Source organism: Podarcis liolepis (genome assembly GCF_965112155.1).
Source record: "Podarcis liolepis genome assembly, chromosome: 7".
Lineage (NCBI taxonomy): Eukaryota > Metazoa > Chordata > Lepidosauria > Squamata > Lacertidae > Podarcis > Podarcis liolepis.
In genome coordinates this window covers 66871015-66895936 of record NC_139561.1, presented here as the reverse complement: position 1 = coordinate 66895936, position 24922 = coordinate 66871015, and the positions used below count along the sequence as shown (strand labels likewise).

The window sequence follows — 24922 nt, the reverse complement described above, 5'->3', positions numbered from 1 at the left end:
GAGGACAGAGACCACTGAACCCCTGAGACTTGGAAGCCACCAAACAGACGAAAGCTCTCACCAACAAAACACATATTTAATGCAGCTGGGCAAATGCACAGATGCAGCCTCCATCAGCTCCCCACAGCTGAACGCAGATGGGATCACGGGCCAAAGAAAGAAATTAGTTTTCTGTTCCATGTTAGGGCGGGGGGGTGGGGGGGTGTTGTCTTCCCTGTGCTGTAAACACCACACTATTTCAAGTCAACAAAGGCACTCTGCTGAGATGCGGAGAACTGACCAGGCAAAGTTTTAGGTACACATTGCTGAGTTTAAATATGAAAATAGCTTTAATCAGGGGAGTTATTGTTTCAGCAAAGGGCTACTAGCTCTTTGTTTTTAAGAGCAATTTAATAGTTTCAGCATTAGCTGAAATGTTGGTGGCATTCGGATGTACAGTGGTACCTCGGTTTTCGAATGTAATCCGTTCCAGAAGACCATTTGGCTTCCGAAACATTTGAAAATTGAGGCGCAAAGGACCGCCTGCAATTTTCATTGAGGAAATCGGAAACATGCAGCGGAAGCCATTCGACTTCCGAGGTGCATTCGAAAATGGAAGCACTTACCTCTGGGTTTTCAGCATTGAAAACCAAAACATTTGGCTTCTGAGACGCTCAAAACCGAGGTACCTCTGTAACACTTTTAGAATATGCTACAGCAAGCCTTAGGCCTGCATGCTCCCCCTTCCCTGCTTTTTTCTTCAGCATGGCCATGATATCAGAAGCTTCCACAGTGGTACCTCGGGTTAAGAACTTAATTCGTTCTGGAGGTATGTTCTTAACCTGAGGTACCACTTTACCTAACGGGGCCTCCCGCTGCCACACAATTTCTGTTCTCATCCTGAAGCAAAGTTCTTAACCCGAGGCACTATTTCTGGGTTAGCAGAGTCTGTAACCTAAAGCGTCTGTAACCCGAGGTACCAGTGTACTTTCCTTTCAGATTAACCATTGTTTAGTGTTACAACCCTAATCACGAATTTATGAAGCTTCTTTGTTTCAACAAGACATAGTTAAGATTAACCACAGTTTGTCCAAATTTGATCATCTTGACAAATTAAGATTAATCTAAAAACAGAAGTGAAAGCTTCCAAACTTCTCTTCTGGTCACACTGAAGGGGGGGGGGTGCAGGAGAAAGCACAAACCTAAGTCTCATGCTGACTCACCCGCCTAAACACTAGTCTATGGTATATCGCTATATCCGAGTGAGTCCATGAAGAGTCATGCTTCTAGGAAAGCAAATGTATTTTTGCTTGACTCTAAAACTTGTCGTTCTCTCACTTAGCTGCAACAAATATAGTACTGAGTAACAAGGGGCTATATCAGCTTAGGTAAAGGTAAAGGGACCCCTGACCATTAGGTCCAGTCGTGGCCGACTCTGGGGTTGCGGTGCTCATCTCACTCTATTGGCTGAGGGAGCTGGCGTACAGCTTCCGGGTCATGTGGCCAGCATGACTAAGCCGCTTCTGGCAAACCAGAGCAGCGCATGGAAACACCGTTTACCTTCCCGCCAGAGTGGTACCTATTTATCTACTTGCACTTTGATGTGCTTTCGAACTGCTAGGTTGGCAGGAGCAGGGACCGAGCAATGGGAGCTCACCCCGCCACGGGGATTCGAACTGCTGACCTTCTGATCGGCAGGTCCTAGGCTCTGTGGTTTACCCCACAGCGCCTTAACCGTTGCTAAAGGCACTACTTGCTGAAGGTATCTCTAGTTAAATCAAGTTGTTCCCCAACACGTCACATGCCTTTATATTGCTCTGTGAGATCAGGAACTGCTTATTTGGAATTTCCCAAAGAGGACCACATACATGCAGGAAGAACCAATGTTAGAAACTGGGATAGAAAAGGTGGGAGCCAAAACAGAATGTTTAGTTGCCGGGGGGGGGGAGGGTAGGCAACACTTTTTATTTATTATTTTTATTAGCATGAATTAATATACAGTTCACCTAAGTGACACATTTTATTTTGGTGTTTACAATAAAATATTGGTACCATACTTCAGTTTTCAAAACACTTTCTTTATTGTTAACTCCTTAACACATAGTCTATTCTTAAGATATATGTTGATACTTCCCATCACATACATTTCAGTAATCCTTGAGTGTCAGCCAGGCACAAAAAATGGCACCCAGACTTTTTGAGGTGCTTGCAAATGGTGAGTCTTTAGGCACAAAATGAGCCTGGGGCTATGCTAATTTCGAACCCTGGGAAGAACACATCAAATTCCAATGAAGAGAGACAATACATCCTTTAAAAAATATTTTCCCATAGCAGAATCCTCAAGGGGAAGATCTCTCCAGAGTCTGGCAGACACAAGTCAGGTGTTGGGTCAAGGTAACCTCTTTTAAGATTCATGGCTGAGGTTTCAAACCAAGTCTAACACACTCCTCCTTCAATCCACTTCCAGCCACTCTGAAGACTGGAGAAGGGACCCACATAAGAATATTTGGGGGGGGGAGGCATGGTTTGTTTTTTTTGCAGTATTCAGATGAGGACTAGACCATATGGAAAATGAACAAGATTTCACCTGGATTTATACTCATGAGTGTGATGACAGTATGGGGGGGGCACTGGAGGAATCTACAGTACATCCAATTTATCCAAGAAAGTAACTTAATTAAAATTTTATAGAATATGTCATTAGTGTCTTGTGCAGCCTACACTGCAGTTTTTTTTAAACTGTTGTTAGTACAGAATCAGGAAATTGTAGTTATTCCAGATTAATATGCCCAAAATACAAAGGTATGGGTTTGGGGTACTCCTTTTATTTGATGCTCTTTTTGGAATGATTAATTGCCTCCATTTTTAAAAGGCCAAAAAATACACTTGAAATAACCCACGGGAATCAAAACAGCAGCAAAAAAAGTGGGAAACACCCATTATGCTTTTTGAATTTTAATGTGCTGACAATATACACAATTCATTTTCAGCTTTCTGAACTTGTAAAAAAAAAGGTGCCTAGCCATTCCCTTGCGGAGCCAGTAAGTAGGTTTTTATGGGGCCATTTGGCGAATAGCTTTTATTTCTGGGTTTCTAACTCTGCTTTCCACATGGCTGCTTAGCATGTATGTCTTTATATGTATGAACCTGTAGCCAATTGGTTCCTGTGGTAATTGGAAGCCCTAACACTTTAGACCCACCCAAATCCCATCTTCGGGTTAATCTCACAACTATAAGTATTTTCAAGTTTTCTTGTTTGTCACAAAGCCTTAAGTTGTGTCCACCCAGCACCGCCTATATGGGAAAGACTGACCACAGCTCACAAGTATTAATTGGCAACATTGCTAGTATTGCACTGAAGTGGCAGACTTTGGGCTTTCAAATTTCAGCAGCACCCTGTGCAACGCCAAATTCTGGCACCCCCACACCTCTCACCTTCTGTTCTAAGGCATTGTTGTGGGGGGGGCCTGTAGCAGCCTTTTGGCTCAGTGCAGATGAACCAGTTATACTCCCCTAAATCTGCCTATGTGCACTGCACCTATGAGAACATAGGAACGATCTGTTGGGTCAAGCCAGCGGCCCATTAACTCCAGTATTCTGTTCTCAGAGGGGCCAACCAGTTAAATATGGGAAGCTTACAAGCAGGACTTGAGCACAACAGCACTCTCCCTTCCTGTGGCTTCCAGCAACTGGTATTCAAAGCATGCAACCTCCAAAAGTGGAAGTAGCTACAAGCAACTCTCACCAAGGTGGGCACTTGTAAAAAGGTATAACTTCCAAGCCATGCTACCAGTACCACTTGTCTATAGCAGTGCTTGTAGGAGAAATAGGCAAGACTAGGTAGAATTAACTGAGTGTAAGCTTATTGGGGGAGACCTCTCTTTTGTTACTGTGAAAAGCACCACACACATTAACTAGGCATTCCCTTCAAGCAAACTGAGCCAAGCCATGCCAGGCACAGTTCTATTTACTGTATGCGGGGATACAGCTTCACACAACTATGAAATGCGGGTGGGATTTCTCCAGATAGTAGCACTGGAAAGTAGACAATGATTCTGCAGTATTTCTCAATCAGGGATGGATCTGCCTATTTCCATCCCATGTGACTTTCACAGTTGATCACCACTAATTCCACTTTGTCCTGTTTCTATATTATTTTTAAAAATAATAATAAAAACCCACATTTATATGTGTTTTGATTGTATTTGTACTTCAAAATATGCATTGGGCAGAGAACGGTGTCACAATATTTGAAGTTGTGTAAAATTCAGTGGGCAGCTAGGTAAATCTACACATTGATCCAGCATCTCTACTGTCAGAAACAGCACGAGTTCTTTAAAGGATTACTAGAAGTGACAGTATAATATCTAAATATGGAGTGAAAGAAAGAAAAGAACAAGAACCAAATATACTTCAGATACAGTATAGGTTAGAAATATGAAGAGGTCATAAATACTAAAGCTATTTTCACACCAAACCCCAATTTTAAAGCTCTTACTTAAGTCTTATTTGAAAATGCATTTCTCCTCCCTCATACAGAAGAGAATGCCTCTTCTAAGATTGTGCATATCACCTGTGGTTAAGTACCTGAATTAGAAAACTCAGTTTAAAAGAAATTCACTAATTAAACAGAGGTAGCCTTTAAAAAAAGATTTTTTTTCATCTAACCAGTTAACTGATTAAAATAAACTGAAATGAATTAAGTAATAATGAATTAACATCAGCTAGATCGCTCTGGTATCAGACACATTTTTTCCTTTATTAATGTTGTACGTTTCAAGAGGACTAAAGACAAAGAATTATGATTGCCACTAGTGATAAAAGGAGATACTGGATGTGAATAGCCTCTCTTACAGGAACTAGTATCAGAAGCATCACACCAATGTGTCTTGATTGTGCTAATGGCTCCCCTCCCCACCCCCCACTTGTAGTATGAGGCTTTCCCATAAACTGCAGTAGCTGTAATTGCTGCTGTCATGCCTGAATAACACAAACTACCAACGTTGTTGTTAATGTGTACACACACACACACACACACACACACACACACAGAGTAAGGAATGAAAGTTAACAGAAAACCATTTCTGAGCTATAGCCTATCCAACCAGAAGTTTGATAACATACGTAGAGTCCTTTTGCAAGTCCTTCCTGTCTAATGAATAAGTCTGGGATAGCTGTCTAGACACACAATAAAAGATGATTAACAGAAAAGGCATTTCACATAGCTGTAGCTGAACTTCAACCAGATTTCAAGGCCATAATGAAATACAGAAGTATGGTAGTTCAACCAGTCTACTTTGCAGCCCAAGCAGCATAACAATTCACTTAAGTTATATGAAGCCCCTCCTGTTCCAAGTTGATTCAGCTCAACATCTAGTTGTGTTATGTTTTTTATCAGGCGATATCCAACAATAGCCATACACAGAGCAGATCCAATAAAATCAATGGCTCTACACGTGAGTATGACTGGGTTAGATATATACAGCTAATCCCAAAGAAGCCATCACATTTTTAAAAAGAGGAGAAAAATCACAGTGAAGCAGTGGAGACCCAAAGGTGCTAAGAGCTAAGATGAGTAATGTGGCTGTGGATCCACTGGAGGCACTCAGCAACCTGGGAGTAGAACATCAAAGATAGGACTGTACACTATTAGCATGATTACAGGAGTAAATAGGCCGGCAGTACAGTGGAGTAGGGGACAAGGAATATAAGGCCTTTAGTGGAGTCTTAAAAAATCAGTTGGCAGAAGTGACAGTTCACACATGGCTTTTAAGAAATCTGAAGTTCCCAAAAGGAACAAGAAGTGCCCTACTGGGTCAGGTCAGTAGCCATATAGTCAAGCATCCTCTTCTCACAGTGGTCAACCAGATGCCTATGGGAAGCCTGAAAGCAGGACATGAGTGCAAAAGCACTGTCCCCTCTTGAGATTCCCAGCAACCTGTATTCAGAAACATACTGCCATAGGCAGTGGAGGTCAAGCAGAACTATCATGGCTGGTAGGAAAGAAAAAGGTGGAGGGTCAACTGTGACAGTCACAGCAACAGTCAGGAAAAAATCCAAACCAGAAAGGTCACACAAGCAATACTTAAGAGAGGATGAGATTAAGAGTGGCAATAGGTGAGGAAGTCATTCGAAAGGATGGAAATCAAGTTGGAGGGAAGGTAGCAAGAGGCTGCTCAGTCACAGACAATCACAATTGAAATGCTGAAGCCACCAAGGAGCTCCGTGAAAACATTTAAGAGAAAGGCAGCATACCAAGTATCAAGGACTGAAATAAAGAAAGAGAAGGGGAGTCATGAGGCCAATACAACCAATGCAGAGATGCAAAAGGGAAGTGGAGATCTACAAAAAGCAGATTAATGGTTGAGAAACAATGGAAGGGTAGACACCTGGGAGCACTTAGCCAATGCTCTCACCATGTTTGGGGGGGCAGTATACCTATGAGAAAACTAAAAACAAAGAATGACAGCAATTTTTGCAGGGTGAGGAAAAAGGGGGGACTCTAGATAGAGCAAAGTCTTGAAGAAATCATGGGTTGGAGGAGATAACTGCTTTTGGGGCAACTCAATTCCAGCACCAGCAGCAGCAGCAAAGAATCCAGATGGCAGCTAGGGAAGAAGGGTGGTTGGCTGCTGTGGTGCTAAGAGACAAATTAGCAGAATACCAAAGGTAAGAATTGGGACACATATAGTGAAGGACTTTGAGAATGGAGAGGAATACAATGCAGTGTCAGGGAAATGGGAGCCCTAAGGAATTAAATCCTCCTTCTGTAGCATGCAAGCTACCTCATTGGGTGAGGGGCCAGCCACAAGGGACAAGGGCTAGAGTCTCATTCCCACCTTCCAGCAAAAGCAATTTCCCAACCTTTATATCAATGTTTTAGCAACAGTCATCTGAACTGAAGTTCCCCCTTGAACTTAGTTGATGCTGAGCCAACCCAGCTCCCTCGGCCTTGTCTTGCAGGGCATGTATTCCATACTATCAAAGTCCTTTAGTTTTCATGCTACTGGTCCCCAGTGGAAACTCAAAATTGTCCCTGATGCCCAGACTGCCATCAAGGACAGACATCAGTCACATTAAGGCAGAACGGAAACAGAGTACTACACACCAAGGCCAAAACTGTGTCAACTAGTGCTAATACCCTACACACTCAAAGCACCATCTCCTTGTAGATATAAAATAGTTTACTATTAAGGCCCTACTCAAGGGTTCCCAAAGTCTGAATCCTGCTCTCCTTCCTTCACTCTTTTCATTCACATCCAAACAAAAGCAGGTCCAGGGGGAAAAAAACAACAAAAAGCAACTAACTGCTATCATTAATGGACTGTGTATTTGTAAAACACTACTATTAAACAGCCTCACAGTCTTTACTAACTTTTTCATTAAAAGTTACTACCCATTGAGCTCCTTACTATTTACAGTTCAAGCTCAAATCAGCTTTGCTCCATTCTGAGTAGACCCAGGTTAGTCATGCCTATTAATGTAAATGGGTATACTCTGAGTAGGGATAGCACTCAATACAACCCAGTGGTTTTGTATCAGATAATCCAACTTGGGGTCAAATATATATCCAACACACCTGCAAGTGTAACAACTAGTGCCAACTCAGCTGATTTAACTCCAATATCCTATGGGCTTGGCATATGCTGCTTTTGTAAAATTTCACATGGAATAAATTTTCAGTGACATGAGGCGAGCCAGAATATTGCAGTGGTTACACTGTCAGACTAGCTCTTACAAGACCAGGGTTCAAATCCCAATTTTGTCATGAATCTCACTGAATTGTCTTCGGCAGGTCAGTCTCTTAGCCCAACAGGGTTATTGAATGGGTAAAAAAGAGAAAGGAGGAGAACCCTGTATGCTGTACTGAGCTCCTAGCAGGAAAGGCAGGATGCAAGCAATGTAAACTACAGTATAAACAAAACCAAAAGCCTTCTCCATGTGTTTTAAAATGCCATATTATAGCAAAAGCTTCTATTTGTGGCAAGAAGCGCACACCAACCATCTACATGTCAGTTCAGATGGATTAATTGGACTGCTTATAAAAGCAAAGTTAGCAACACCAGGAGTTGTTCAGCAAGGAGAGGGATCCCTGGCTACAGATGAACAGATACTGAAATTCATATTACGCTAATGCCAGGGGGAAAGGAGGAACAGCCGATGCTGCAAACCTTCCAGTAGGATAAGAACAAGTATAGCAGGAAACCATAATACTAGGAGGCAGAGCCAATTTCAATTCTTATGATGATAACAAATCGTGAAGCAGAGCTCTCTGGATGATTTTCAAACACCATGGGTCACATCTAGTAACAGTTTCACTAGATAGAAGAAAAGGACAACTTCAGGTTGAGGTCGTCACACCACTCATCAAGGCATAACTCTGTGGGCAACTTTCAGTACTTCTATCAAGTTTGCATACACGCAGCATTTCATTGTTTCTTACAACAACCATGCAAGTTAGGCCATTATTCCAATACTCAGACAGCAGGAGTTGCTTGCCTAAGACTGCCCAGCAGGATCAGGGCCACATGAAGTACAGTAGTGGTCTCCAGTTTTCAATTCAAACTCTTGTAGCCAATATGTGGAATGTAAAGAAATGTAATTGTTTACAATTCTGTTCTTTGCAGTTACTTTCTTTTGAGGCAGCAAGCAGAGCAAAAACATTTTGTTTTTATTTGCCAATCACATGCTTCAAAAAAGCCTCAGGGCAGCTTTATGTACGTGTGTGTGTGTAGCATTTTACATTGCACAATCAAAATTTCATTGTAAGAGTGTTTTGCATATTATTTTGGTATTGTGTTAAGGGATGCCATTGTTAGATACTTTTGAATGAAAAGCGGGGTACAAAATGTTAAACTGAAATGGAATTAATCTTATTACATCAATCAGTATTTGGAAATCAGGTTTTCACTCCTGTAGCCAGTGGCTACAAAGAAGAACAATCACAGCAAACCACCCCAAACAACTAAAACCCCACCTTCTCCACTTTCATAGAATCATAAGAGTTGGAATAGACCACAAGGGCCATCGAGTCCAACCCCCTGCTACTTTGCTAAGATAATGTATGTTCCACATGATCAGTTAAGATGAAACTTTAAAGTGAAGTTTTTTTTAAAAAAGTGAATACAGTGGTACCTCTGGTTATGAACGGAATCTGTTCCAGAGGTCTGATCGTAACCAGAAACTGCTCATAACCTGAGGCACCACTAGTGAAAGTACGCCTCCCGCTGCACATGTGCCTCCGGTGCACGATTTTCGCTCACATCCCAGGGCAAAGTTTGCAACCCGGAGCGGCTACGTCCGGGTTACCGGAGCTCATAACCCGCAGCGTGTGCAACCAGAGACATTCGCAACCAGAGACACCACTGTAGATGAAGTGCCCTTTTATGTGAGAGAGCAAATCAAACAAAATTTGAGGCCTATAGAAATAAATTAGCACCTCCTAGAACAATACAGTGGTACCTCTAGTTACGAACTTAATTCGTTCTGGAGGTCCGTTCTTAACCTGAAACTGTTCTTAACTAGATGTGCTTTCGCTAATGGGGCCTCTTGCTGCCGCTGCGTTGCCGGCACACGATTTCTGTTCTCATCCTGGAGCAAAGTTCTCAACTTGAGGTAACTCTTCCAGGTTAGTGGAGTTTGTAACCTGAAGCATTTGTAACTTGAGGCGTTTATAACTCGAGGTACCACTGTACTTTGTTCTAGGGCATGGACAGCCAACATGGTACCCCTCCAGATGTTGGACTAAAAGTCCTAGCAACACTGCCAATTGTCGGGGATGGGATTTGTAATACAACAACATCTGGATGGCACCAAGTTGGTTATCCCTGTTTTACAGGATGTGATGTCATTCCCATACTATATCACTGCAAGATACGGCACAACCATGCACAGATATTAACTATGCTAGGGTATGGGGAAATAATTTCTCACTACAGAATCAGGAGTCATTTCTCAAGCTTTTCCTGTAGTAGCAAACAAGAGCTAAGAACCACTACTGTTGAGCCAGTATGTTCCAGTCAAAGAGCCGAAGACTTGGATTCTACTGCTGCTAAGAACTCACCTAAGTGTTCTGGGACAAATCTCACCCTGATAAAATGAAAATGATAAAGTCGACTACAGTGGTGCCCCGCAAGATGAATGCCTCGCAAGACGGAAAACTCGCTAGACGAAAGAGTTTTCCGTTTTGGAGGTGCTTCGTAAAACGAATTTCCTATGGGCTTGCTTCGCAAGACACAATGTCTTGCAAGTTCCTGCTGGGTTTTTCCCCTCCCCCCTTTTTCTAAGCCGCTAAGCCGCTTACCAGCTGATCCGATCAGCAGATAAGCCGCTAAAAGCCACTAATAGCGCTAATCCATCAATGGGCTTGCTTTGCAAGACGAAAAAACCGCTAGGCGAAGAGAATCACAGAACGGATTCTTTTCGTCTTGCGAGGCACCACTGTACTATGAAGACAGAAGAGATAGAAACACTAAAGTACTCTGCACAGACAGATCCTTAACAAGGCACTGCAAGACCTGCAGACTACGTGACAAATCAGACATCACCCAATACTACAAAGCTCGTAGAAATATTTCCCATATTGACTAATTCAGAGGCAAACACCTTTTAATAGTTAAGATTTCTTTTCTAGGGAAAGACAGGTCTTCTAGAGATTCCACAGTGAGGCCACTGTTAAGCTTGGTATTCCTGTTTAATTATTTACATCAAGTTAATAAACGCCAGTTATTTCTCTTATACCATCAAGTTAATAAATACCAGTTATTTAGTCCTACAGCCATCTGGCCTAAATTCACCAACCTTCATTCAGGAAGCATGACTTGCAACATGAAGTATGAACGAAGCCCACTGCATACAGTTGGACTTTCTCCATTATACAACTCAGATGCTGTTAGAACATCTTCAGCAACAACTTTGGGTGTATTTAGGCCCCAGTCACCCCAGGACAACCAACCAAATTCTTACTTGTCGGGGGACATCTCATGATGTGTACTCCTAGCACCTCCTCTGTCCACCCAATGAAGCAGGCTCTTGTATACAAAGGCTCATGCTACAGTAAGTTAGCCTTTAACTGAGCCACTGTACTCAGTTTATACAAGTCAAAAAGAGTAGCTGAAACTAGGACTGCGATACTCTCAGCTAGAAGCAAAGTGTTCTGTATTAAGCTTTCTGCAGACAACTACAAGATGTATTCACCAAGCAATGCCTTCCACCCCCACCATGTTAGTGGAAAGGAAAATATTTGCCTTGTTTGGTTAAATGTTATAAATATGGCACAGTTCATCCCAAAATCATCCCCTCTATTTCCAGTGTTTGGTGGGAAGTGCCTATGTAGTCACAAACACCTCCCTCTTGTGGGGGAGGGGTTGCTATCAGCAGGCTAGTGCAAACCTTGAGGCCTGAGGAAGTGCCAAAAGAAAAAAAATTAAGAAACCCCCCCCCCCCACAGAGGGAGAACTCCCAAAACAACCCAATGTGGACCAACCATGATCAGTCAGAATGTCAAATGTTCAAGAAATGGGGATAGAAAATTGAATGGGAATGAAGTACTATGGAGAAGGGCATGGCTGGCAACCTGAAGAGGAGTACTCTACACTGCAACTTTTTGTTATAGAGGCCACACTTGTATGGAATACTAACAGGGAGTGCTGGGGCTCCCGGGGAATTTTTAGAAACCAAAAACTATTTTGAGTTTGTTTGTTTTTTTAAAGTGTAATTTGTGAGTTTGGGCATGCCATTCCAAAAAGTGAGTAAAGTCACACCAATTCCACATTTCAGTCTGCCATATTGAATCAAAGTGGCACCTGGCATCCAAACATTGACAAAAATCATCACTCACACCCTGAACTCTCAAGCCAGGTTTGGTGACAATATCTTAGGAGGTGGTCAAACCTATGCCCCAAAATGAGCAGTCACACAAAGTCATGTTTCAGTCCGCCATCTTGATCCAAAAAGGTGATGGCACCTAAACATCAACATAGGACCCCACGCCCACCTCAGAAACCCTTGTGCCAAGTTTGGCGATGGTATCTCGAGAGGTGGCCGAACCTTTGCCAACAACTGGGCGAAGTCACACTGAATGTACATTTCAAACTGCCATCTTGATTCAAAATGGTGACCAAAGTCCAAATGCTGACGAAGACCTGTGTCCCTGCCTTCAGAACCCTCAAGCACGATTTTGCAACTATATTTAGGAAGCATCCAAAACTACAGAGAACAAATGGACAAACAAATCACTTTCCAAAATATACAATAGATAAATATGTGGATGGAGCTACAACCTGGCATAGCATCACAGGCACAGGAATCCAACCCCCATCTCCAAGGAAGGCAGAGCCTGGTAATGTTCAAATTTTATTTTTATGTCCTTTTATCTGAGATAATTACAAAGTTTAACCAATTTTGAATATTTTCAAAGTTCCACCTGACAGCCACAAGCGTACTTCTCTTTTCATGGGGAAACACTGCCCTGCCAAATGAATTTTGCTTCTGGAAAGTTTGGAACATCTGCATGACAATCCTATGAATAGTTGCCAGGAAATGGTCCCAAGGAATTCAAAGGTACCTGCCTCCTAGTAACGGCAATCTTGGTCTTCAAATAAATGGCCATGCTCCGTGTGGCCAATCTGTTTTGCAACATGTACTAATGAACCTCGAAACAAATGGTGAATGAAAGTTAAGTACATTTATCATATAATATTAATATTGAATTTAACAGTGTTATAACTAAGAAATTCAACCTAGTAAAAGTGAACTTGAGAGGACAATATACTTTCACCGTGTGGAAAGTATGAAGCATTTTATGTTTTTCCAAGCCAGTGTTCACTCCTTAGCAGTCATACAGACCATTTCTTTCATCTCTGTTAATTCCTTCCACTCCATGAACCTCCTAGGAAAGAATCAATATGAACTTATGGAGGTAATCTGTACAAAGAAAAGATTGGCAGACCCCACCCCTACCCCAATTCAGCAGGCAGTACCATGGCTGAACACCTCTGCTCACTCAAGAGAGAGCAAATAATTTGACAGTGGCTGCTATTATGCTTGGTGAACATATTAATATTGAAGTTGTTGGAGGACAGGACTTGTCACATATTTGGCAAGAAGCTCCTACAGCACTAACATATAATACACTTCGCTAGATCACTGGCAACTTCCTAAACTACTATCTAGGTTCTTCAAAGCACCAACTAACACCTTCATATCTGAATTTCAGACAACCAAGTATAACCTGCCAACAAATCATAAATAAAAAGGTCCAACTGCTAAAACACCATCACTGGACTTGGATTAAACTCCAAACATATGTCTGTGTGCATCTTAAGTTCCCCAACAGGGAAATTTGTATACTGAATCACATGGTTATTGGGAAGGAATATATTGAAATCACACAGCTTGAATATGTTCTCAAATATCTTCCAAAGAAACTAGATATTTTCTTAAGATTACTGCACAATTTCACTCAGGAGCACTTGATTCCTCTAGAAGCAATGCTACAATTGTTACCAAAGTTGCCTCACTAAACTGCTGAGCAATGCCAAGACCTGCAAGTCCAGGTGCATAAAGAAATATGAATCCCTCCCCAACACATACCTAATTATATCACATGGGCAGATCACTATACCTTTTTGTAACAAGCAATACATTAATCCCAAGAGAAGCAGTTCTTCCTGTTCTAGCCTTGTTGGTGCTTATTCCACCCTCTGTGTGCCTCATAAGGCAAGTTTGGGCATTATTACTTTAAACACAGAGCATAAAGAAAGAAATGCACGAAGGAGGAATGACCTTGTAGTTCAGGCACAGGACTAGAAATCAAAGGCCTAGCTTCTGTCCCTAGTTGTTGGAACAGACACACCACCATTTTGGGAAAGCTAAAGCTTCTTTTTATATAGAAGTAGCATGCAAGAAGAACATTAAAAACAGAAACAAATAATGTCTAATACAGAATAAGCTTTCACTGGCAAAAAAAGCCACTAACTAAATGTTTCTATGTTAATTAAGTTTCACAATTGAATTAATAGATTTGTAACTTTGGAAGAGCTGCACTGTTCAGCACTATGAAAAGTACTGGAAAGAGAATGCTGAATCTAGGTCTGCTGTGGGGGGAAACGTTCTTTTCATTGCTGTCCAGCCCATCATAAGCACAGCACAACAATTAAATAGTCACTTGATGATACAAAATGAAGGGGGTAGTAAGAAAGATACAAAACCACATACATTCATGTTGAAACAAATGAAAAGTCATAATATATACCTGGAAGGCTTAGTTTTTCCACAAAACTGTCCAATGTGTTTTCAGGTTATACAAGTGGACCTGCAATAAAATGTTGCAGTGCGGAGTACTCCTGTTCAGTATACCAGCCAACGAGCTTTGTCTATTTCTGGGATACTTCATTCTATTCCCACACTTTTCTATTGACCTCCATCCACGCCATAACTGTTAATCAGCATTTCTTGCCCATTGAGCATACTCAGTCCTGAATGGCCTATTCGTTACTGGGGCTTCACACCCCCCCCCTTTTAGGGCCCCGATTCTATTAAGGTTTAATTGAACCTGCAGATAGCACACTCCCTCCTCGTGCAAGAATGTGTTGTTTTCACTGCACAGGGATCCACTCACCTCTAAATTTGGGAGATATGGGGAATGGCACACACATACAATGCTTGTAACTGTTCTCAAGCTGTTCAAAATATGGATTCTATGATAGCAAAGCACCTAGATGTCTATGCCACCTCCCATTTTACTTTTACCTAATATGTATGTACAGCAACAGTTTCTATGACAAGGTGGTTAATAATTTTTCTCTCCTAATATTTAAAATCTTTTATTGCCATTGTTGCTTTAGTTACAATTTGTACCTATATGTTTATGGGGGGGAAAGAGAATTTCAAAGAACATTTATCAACTCCTTTTTTTTTTTTTTTTTTTGCCTTAAGAGCGATATACAGGTAAACAAGGAATATAGTGTTCCCTCCTGTTCTGGATGGGTTGCATTTCTCCTTAAGCAATAGACTCACAACTTTAGTGTACCTACTGGTCTGATTCATATTTTAGATGTTCACACAGTATCAATGGCATAAAGTACCTTTCACGAGCTTTGATTAAAATGCCAATTTTGATCCCTCTTGTACAGGATCACATGCTTCCGGTCACAACTGCATATGGGTCTGCCTTTGAAGGCAAATTTTAAACATCAGCAGATGCAAGATATAGCGTTGATTCCAATGCTAGTCCTACTCAAAGAAGACCCCTTGAAATTAGCTGACACAACCAGCTTAGGTTCATTAATTTTGATAGGTCTACTCTTGAGAAGACCTTAGTTGGCTACACCCCACAGCAGCTAATTATTACTTGGAACTAGCCACAGGGAACAGCATGCTATTGTTAAAAAACAGCTCCACTGGCATCCACTGTGTTTCTGGGCACTATGCAAAGCATGGGTCCTAAGCTTTAAAGCCCTAAATGGCTTGGGCTCAGGGTACTCCTTGTTCCCACATAAATGTACCTGTGTGTTGGGCTCATCAGTGAAAGCATACAGGTGCTTCTGTTTTCGGGTGGAGAGGGCCTTATCTATTTATAGAACACTCACACCTCAGAGGGGTTTGCCTACCATTAGAACAGATCTTTTCTCTACAACTTTTCAATTAAGAGCAAGGATGTTGTACTGCCTCTCCATAAATTTTTGAAGCTACTGAAGTCTATTCTTACTTTTTCTATTTTATTGTGATCGTATGGGTTCTTGATTGTTCATGATGTTCTTTGAAAGCCACCTGGTGAATAGGGCTGGGCGGTGTTGTGTTTTCAACAACATGATGTATCACTAACTGGGTTTACCGCAATGTTAAAAGAAGCTACACTGGCCCCTGGCCCCAGCTGAGCAAGCTCCAATGTCCCTGCCACTCACACGCAAGCGGCAGGGACCTGGGGCTCCTTTTTGAGGCTCCCTCTGTCTTCACCAGCGTGGGAGGTGGGTGAGCTACCCCACTCCCCGAAGACAGACCAAGTGGCAGTAGCCAATTGCACAGAGCCTGTCAGACTCCATGTGTCTGACATCCTTCTCTTTTGCCCATGCAGGCGCACTGCCTCTTTCCTCGCTCCCCAGCTGAGCAGCTATGGAAGCAGGAGCAGGGTTAGGGCTCTCAGAGCTGCGGAGCAGGGGCTTCACGCTCCCCAGCTGAGCAGCCATGACCCCACTTCTACTTGCATACAATATTGATATATCACCCAGGCCTACATGTGAATGTAATGTATCAATAGTAAACCTGGACATGGATACTTCAAATAAAAATAAACCTGCTAACAAATACACTGCTCATTCACATTCAAATCATTTTACAGGATTAAAAATAAACTGCCTTCTCTCCCACCTCCCATTCTTAGCAGATTTCATTAAAGTACAACTAGTACACATGAGTTCACAACACAGATTGACCAAATATGAAATCTACGACCATATTTTGCCATTACAAATGCAGGAAAATGGAACCACATTGGTGAGTGGGTTGTATCAAATTACAAGAAAAAGTTCAAACACCTGCCATCATATAGAAAATTGATTTTTAGTCTATGGCTTGGGTCATATTTCAAGGGTCATTCACTCAAAATTATCAGCATCGTAAGATGGAGCTAGTTAACAATGAACACACATCTGTGAAATGCTTCTCTAAAGCCAGCATAAGCAATTTTAATGAAAGTGAAGCACCAAGAGAATAAGCTTGTCAGCAAAGATAGCCCAAACCAGCAGATGCTGGGGGTCTATTGTAGAGATCCTTGAGGTACTGCATCTATCAGAGCGAAAATGGAAAGATGGGAACATAGATCTGACCAAGAATGGCAATTAGGTATGCTTTTGCATGCTCCACCCTATTGACCTCAAATGCAACCCCCAAAGAGTTATATATTTCATTCCTTCAAAGTGAAATGAATTCCTAACTGCATGATGTCTCTCTGGCTGTAATACAATTGGGCTGAGGGATGAAGAAATTAGAAAGGTACTTTTCCAGCCTTTCAAACAAGTCAAAAAAGTTGCCAGCCTACATAAGTCATTTGTTGCCTTAAAAAAATATCCAATCACCTTCCAGGTTCACAACATGGTCACCCAGAAGTCCATTCTTATTTGGCATAGCAGGTGAGCAGCTATTTAGAAACCTGGTTGTTGTTGTTGTTTCACAAATATAAATAAATCTTAAAAGACTGAAGTTCACCTATTTAGAATGAAAGCGAACAATGTTATTGATCAAGTGCAGACGTAGTGTTGTTTCCTAACCATGGCTCAGAATGAAAGCATACCACAGACTCTTCTCCCTGCACCCTATTGCCATTAATTTATTCCTCCCATTGGTTACAATTTCTCTCACTACAGGTTTAATGTATGTACCATGGTTAGGTCCAAAATAGGAAAGAGGGAAAGAATGGCTTCACATTTGAAATTTTGTAGCACACTACAGTGGTGCCCCGCAAGACGAATGCCTCGCAAGACGAAAAACTCGCTAGACGAAAGGGTTTTTCGGTTTTGCGTTCCTTCGCTAGATGACTTTCCCTATGGGCTTGCTTCGCAAGACGAAAACGTCTTGCGCTTTTTTCTTAAAGCCGCTTGAAGAGGCGCAGTTGCGACGGACCGTGCTTCGCAAGACGAAAAACATTGCAAGACGAAAAGACTCGCGGAACGAATTATTTTTGTCTTGCGAGGCACCACTATACTCATTTGCCAACCATTACCTTAGCCAGTAAAGCGAGAAGAGCGCGCAACCCCAGAGTCGTCCGCAACTGGACCTAACAGTCAGGGGTCCCTTTACCTTTACCTTTTAAAGAACACAGGAACATTGCAATCTTAACATTTTTACCAGAACACTGACTGTCAACTCAAAAGTTCTTAAAGCTGGAGCCTCCTCTCTAGTTAGAATATGCCTAATTTCTCATTTGAATCCAAGAAGCTTTAAAAATTCAGGCAGTTTCCTCTTCATATTCACATTTTAAAAGCTCCTGGTGCCAGAAAGATCCCTCCCTACAGGGCACAATTTGTGAATGAACTATTACAATATTACTACTCAACATTAAGCCAAAAAAAAAAAAAAAGACAGTTGAAATGACAGTGGAAAGAGACCAATTAGTTTAGAACATTGGCAGGAGATTCTGACCAGAAATGGTTCATAAAGCAACAGTCCCATTGGCTCCACAGTACATAACTTGATTAAGAACCTTGGCATAATATTATTACTATACAAGTTATTGTACAAATTAGCAAAGGGGGGTTTAGCCATCCCCAGCAGTAAACTCAGCATTTGAAGGGCAATACAACTGGACTTCACTGCATTTTACCCTCAAGACGCACAAGCTTTAATTCAGGGGTAGGCAACACTTCAATCTACAGACTTAGAAACCACCTTTCCAAAACAAGAGTGCCCGCCCTCATGCACAAGAACAAGATGATATGATTCAAGAACCAGAAACAAAAGCCAGATTAAAAGTTGTTCAGTTTAAAAACAAAAAAGCCCAAACTCTGGTGCATCAAGAGAAGACAATTCTCTGTGAACAGATTTAGAATGTAGACACTGTGGCACTATGGCAAATCAGTGTTACCAACCATACATAAAAAGCTTATACACCATCGTTTAGGCTTTCTGATGCACAGCAAGCAAACCATGACTTAGATCTCCTACTCTACATTCGTTTTCCATCTGCCCAGCACTCTGCTTCTTAAGTTCCTAAATTGTCTCTCTTCCCCATGCTGGAGCATCTGAAGTAGAGCAACAGGCCTAAACGTGGCTTGTGAATTCAGACATAACAAACCACAATTATTATGGACACTAGTTTGTAACTGCGGATTCAAACTGTGGATTATGATCCTCACTTACAAACTATACCTTGCAAGGTGGTGCATGTTCAGAGGTAATGGCACCAGCAAAGTACACATAGAACAACTTACTGTGAAAAATAAAAACCAAATATGTGAAAGAATAAACCCAACAACGTGAGCATATAATTAATACAGAAACAACTAAAAAAAGCCTCCTTAAACACTGCCTTATGCACTAGCTTAAAAGGAAGCAGTAAGGGGGCGTAACACACCACTCTCAGGCAGCCGTTTCTGCAATCTTTACAAAGTGTGGTGTAATGTTAAGTTTGAATGCAGACTGTGGGATCTAAACATGCAATGGATTGACATTTCACACATCCATGAAAACTGTATATATAATCATAGAATTGCAGTGTTGGAAGAGATCCTGAGGATCATCTAGTCCAATCCCCTGTAATGCAGAAATATGCAGCTGACCCATACAGGGATCGAACCTGCAACCTTGGCATCATCAGCACCATGCTCTAACCAACTGAGTTTTCTAGTCTCTGCTAATCTCCATGGTATGGTGATAAAGTTTATATTTGATACAACTTTCCAGGACTATAGTATTTTCATTTGCATCATTAGAAGACAAGACAGGCTGCCCACACCTATATAGGAGCCAATTTCCCCCAGGAGGACACATGACCAAGTTATGGATGTGCAGCGCATTTTTCTTATTTTGAACTATGACCTTGCACTGAAGAGTTCTGCAGGTTCAACTAACTGGGATAATTTTCAAAGCAGTGTTGTTTTGTCAGCATCTTCCTTAGTAACTATCTTTTCTCAAGCCAGGAATGTCTACAGAGTTACAACACCCAACAATTTAATTCTGGCACCTGGGAACATCAAATGATTTTCCTGACCTGGTTGCTTACCTCCTCTAGCTTTTGTGAAAAAACATATGCAGAACCAAATATACAGATATATTCCTGAGGCAACTAGGCCACATTTCCCTGTCGAGTTACAGCTCGGCACTCATGTACAAGCAATCATTTTCCCACATTTCCCCAACATTTTGTTATTGTGTGGAATGGCTCACTGGTCCCATGTTACTTTATACAAGGCCTCACATAATCTAAGATATACAGTACTCAGTAGACAGCACAGCAGTTAGGACACAGCTTCTGATTCCAAGGTATCACAGCAACACTTAGCACCAATTTAATTGAAAGTGCTCTAGCCTGAACACCTACACTCGAATAGCAATAGTACAGACCAAAGATAGATGCCAGAATGTATCTTTTTGTAAGTATGCCATTATTTTAAAAACTGAGTTCAGGAAAAACTGCTTGATGAGAACACAGCTTCACTGAAGTTTGCAAAGAGGTGATCACTTAAAGTTCCAAATTTCACTTTTGCTGCTATATAAAGGTCAAACAGTCAGTTTTGGAAGATCAATTTGCATTCCTTCATTTAGAAAACATTGAAGGGGTAGTAGGTATTGCTGTATGATGAACATTAACCAGTCAACTGGTCTCAAAGTTCCGCACTTTCTCTAGATACACTACAGAGTCTATGCCAGTCACTCGGAATTCATCAGGAACTCTCTAGATTTCCACTCTATTATACTTCAAGCAGAAAATCTGTTTCCTTTACTCACTTTGATTTCCCATTCAGAAACATCATAACAGGCAGTATGTATCTATATCAACCTCAGCAGCAGGCACAAATACCACATATTTATTTCCATGAAAAAGGTATTCCTCAAGTACACATTTTGTGGAGGTTCTCTCATCTTGCTGTTTTCAGAGTTTATTTAATTTTAAATATATACTAACCTTCTACGTAATGCTGAACAGATAAACTGTGATACTGCTACAACAGTTGCACCCAAGGGACTAACAGCACATGCTTAGGTTCCCTTGAGTCCAAATGAATCTTACTCCCTATCAAGTGTTTTTAGGATTGCAGCCCAAGTCGGATGTAGCAATTATCAAATCAAATCATGCAACAGTGTTAAGCAGAAAACAAAAATTAGGCTGTATATACATCATACACTTAAAAGTACACAACTTCCGCCAAGGAATCCTGGGAACAGTGGTTTACTCCTCGCAGAGCTACAATTCCCAGCGCCCCTAACAAATAACTTCCCAGGCTTATTTGGGAGAAGCTGTGTGCTTTAAATGTACGGTGTGTATACAGCCTTAATGTATTTCATTTCTGATCTTATTTTGCATTATTCCCTCTATACCCCAGACTTGGAACAAAGATTCATGCAAGGTCCAAAAACCAACATTGACCCAAAACCTTACAAAACTTGCACACCTTCAAGAAATTTTTCAAGCTCACTTGTATGCTTCAAACTAACCTAGCCACCAAGATAGGGAAGAGAAGGAACTCATCCCTAACTCTATAGATTGTTTTTCTACCACCCATCCAATATCTGTCTAAGGCACTAGTCTTAAACTGGGAGGTCGCAGCCTAATCCAACCTAATCCAAAGTAGGTTGTAACAGTATTACCACTATAAAAATATAGTGTAAAGGATTAAGAAATGGGTCCCCAAATGCATGTTTGGGTTTAAAGTGGGCCCAGGGTCTGAAAATGTTTAAGATGCCTGGTTCAGTATGTACACCATTTCTTCCCTCTCTAATCCCCACTCAAAAGATGCCAACATGCATACTGATAGGAAGTTGGTTTAAAAAGAGAACCATTTTGACTTATAAATTTCTGCTTCTACTATCTATCCACTAATTCCAGATATTGACACATTAATAGCTTCACACCTAAATGCCTATCATTAAACCAGTGGTTTTCAACCAGCGTGCCGTGGCACCCTGGGGTGCCTTGAACGATGGCTGGCAACACTGGCCTCTGTCCCTTTTTCCTTCTCTCCCTCCTCTAATGCCCTCTTGCGCCTCTGCCTGCCAAAGGCTTGCACAGCTGTTTGTTGCAGCAGCCCTGGCTACAAGCTCCCCAGGTGAATGGTGCCTCTGGGGCTGGCAAAGGGGTGTTTCTCAGGCCTCTGTGGGGCAGGGGCAGGAGGCACTTCTCTTTGGGGCAGGTGGGGCAGCTCAGAGACCAGGGGCGGCTGCCCAGAGGACTTCCAAAGAGAGGGGAGAGGAGGCTGAAGGAACACTCAAGGGAGCGTGTTTGAAAAAGGGTAAGAGCTCTGCCAGCTCTGCAAGCATGGGGTGACATAACTGGGCTCCTGATCGCCACAGGAGTGCTGCAGAAAGAATGTAGTTCATCAAGGCAGCCATGGACTCAAAAAGGTTGAAAACCACCGCCTTAAACAATCAAGACTGGTTTTAACCATGAATGAGAAACAGGACTGCTACAGAGTAACCAGACCTTCTCTAATAAAATGTGGTCTGCAATGTAATGTGTGAACAAGCCTTGTCTATATAATATAGAGGGCCTCTTCACATATTTCAATGTTTAGGATACATCCAAATGTGAATCCTTAAAAGTGCAAACTGTAACTGAAATTAATAGGCCTTCAAGAACTTCAGGCTGCTAAGACTGACTGCAGACTCCCTACTAAGTGTACCAGGCTTTGCTGGCCTGTAACATGTGAATTAGCCCTACAAAACATCCTCAGAGGCTCAACCCAGCACACAAATAATCACTGTATCCTGTGTTGTGCAAAATGCCCAGAAACTTATAAAAATACTACTTGAGTTGAATTAGTTCAATAGCCAGAATCTCTCTCATGGTCAGTATCTTTCATTTTTCTTTCCCTCCAGAGTCATGTTCTAGTACAGTGGATGCTGTGGACGCTCGGGTTGCAAACGTGATCCATGCAGGAGGCACTTTCGCAACCCACAGCATTCGCAACCCGCAGCGCCACATCTGCGCGTGTGCGGGTTGCGATTCAGCGCTTCTACACATGCGTCAAAACCTGGAAGTAACCCGTTCTGGTACTTCCGGGTTTGGCGTGGTGTGCAACCCGAAAACGTGCAACCTGAAGAGTCTGTAACCCAAGGTATGACTGTATTGCAAGCTCCTTGGGATGGAGACCATTCTTCTACCTGCTCCTCTAGAAGTGCCAGTACTATAAAGATCTTAACAATTTTAAAAAATGAGCTGAAGAAAGCACACAAGTAAGAAACTTAACCAAAAAAAATTTTTTTAAATGCTTACAAAGGTAAAGGGATTTGAGCATAATTAAGAATTGTCCTTACCACAGTAATTAAAGAACACAATTAAATCAAACTTTTTTCTAGGGGTTAGTTTACAGAAAAATTGGGAAACTTTAAACTATAATCTGAACAAGTCCTGACCTAGAACCTTGAAGATGACTAGGGAGGACCAAGAAAGAATACTGGTCTCTCATCAGTTCAATATATCAGATTTACATCATGGACTTCTAAAACCAGAGACATCATCCATCACATAACTTGTGAAATGACTTCATTTTTAAAATTCCAAATTTGCTTATGATACTAAATACTTATTTACTGAACTATGTTATACCCAAAATAAAAAAATTCCTTCCAGTAGCACCTTAAAGACCAACTAAGTTAGTTCTTGGTATGAGCTTTCGTGTGCATGCACACTTCTTCAGATACACAGATGTGTAGTGTGTAGAGTGCAGTGCTGATAGTGGCAAGGTTGCAGGTTTGATCCCTGTATGGGACAGCTGCATATTCCTGCAGGGGGGTTGGACTAGATGACCCTCAGGGTCCCTTCCAACTCTGCAATTCTACTATTCTGATGCCAAAATCAGCTAGCAGAGGGAGGAATAACTGGACATTGCACTGGATTATTATGAAGAACTTTTACAGGCACAACAGATGGATAGTTTGAAATCACTCTTACTTATTTTCCCATCTTTCTCTTTATTCTGTTATTTTATCTCTCCATCTGATTGCTTTTCTGTTCATTCTCTTTCTTTCTTATTTCTTGTTTTGTTTCTGGGGGGTTTTTTTGTATGTTGAAAAGTCTTTAAATTATATTAAATGCAAACTTTCAACTCCTTCCCCCCTAAGAAAATTGTGCTATTGCCTTTGAGAATAAAATGACAATTCTGAAAATATTAAATTACAACATTTGCAGCATTTCTGGTTCTGTAGCTGGTATTTTTCTATAATGGTCAATTTCTACTAGAAACAGATGAACACTTAAAACTAGGGAAATCACTTATGCCCAGGAAAGTCACAAAACCAAAAAAAATTGGTTTGACAGAAAAGCATCCACACACACACACCCCATTGTTGCTTCAGCCCTATAGAATCTACTCCAGGCTGCATAAGGCTTAACAAGCAAAATAAATCCAAGGTACAACAAAATGCCATTGCTCCCTCTTTTGTTTCAGGCACAATGCATCGAGGGCAGCGTCTGTGGATCTGCTCCTGCTGAACCTCCTCAAGGTCACAGCCAATTTCAGCTGTGGAATTAAAAAAAAAAAAAAGGCAGAAAGTGGCAGTGGGTTATGGCTGGTAGAAAAAGCAGAGTGTAAAAGTTTATGAGCTCATCAGGATTGTTGTACCATTACATCAGAGGCAATTATAAATGGCCAAGAGCAGGAGATGGGGAGCCAATCAGATCACAGATAGGATGTCAACCTAAGACCAACTGTCTCCTGGCTTTGACAGAAGGATTTTACCTCCATAATTCAAATCCCAAACCAAAGCAATCTGCACTTACTACTCCAATCACTGAACTGTTTACCAGCACTTCCAAGCAGGAGCTCAAGGCACTAGGCTATCTAAAAAGGCTGCTCAGAAAATGGCTTCAGCTAGCCTGGACAAGATGAGGGTGTCAGAGCAGGTCACTTGCCCTCTTCTTACCCCCTAGAAGCACAGGAACAGCTCAATTCAACCCACACCAAGAGAGGAAAAAGGAGCCGCAAAGGAGTGGAGCACAGTAGAGCTGAACAGCAGCAATCTGCTCAGCACACCCTCTTTTTTCCAACCCAGCAACATGGAGCTATTTTTGCCACCCCAACCCCTCCCTCCCCAGAGGTGGTGGTGGCAAGCCTTACCCCCACCCCACCCCACCCCAGGACCCCCCTAAAGGCTCCCAGCCGGGACAGGAAAGGGGGAAAGGAGAAGGGCTCTCTCCAAGAGAGCTTACACAAAGGCTGGGAAAGGGAGGAAGGGAAGGCAGAGAGGCAGCCATTTTAGAGACAGAGGAAAGAGACAGACAATGGCAGCT

At 41.8% G+C, this 24922-nt stretch overlaps 1 protein-coding gene and 1 long non-coding RNA gene across 6 annotated transcripts in view; both read right to left on the bottom strand.

Moving 5' to 3' along the window:
• Window positions 1–24922, bottom strand: part of ARID1A (AT-rich interaction domain 1A) — a 126325-nt gene that overhangs the window by 63159 nt on the left and 38244 nt on the right. The window lies entirely within an intron of this gene.
• LOC310710863 lies at window positions 15689–24690 on the bottom strand. Its single transcript, XR_014528285.1, has 3 exons — window positions 19823–24690; window positions 17673–19774; window positions 15689–17421 (listed from the first exon to the last, which is right to left on the bottom strand). It is a non-coding gene; the product is annotated as an uncharacterized lncRNA (long non-coding RNA).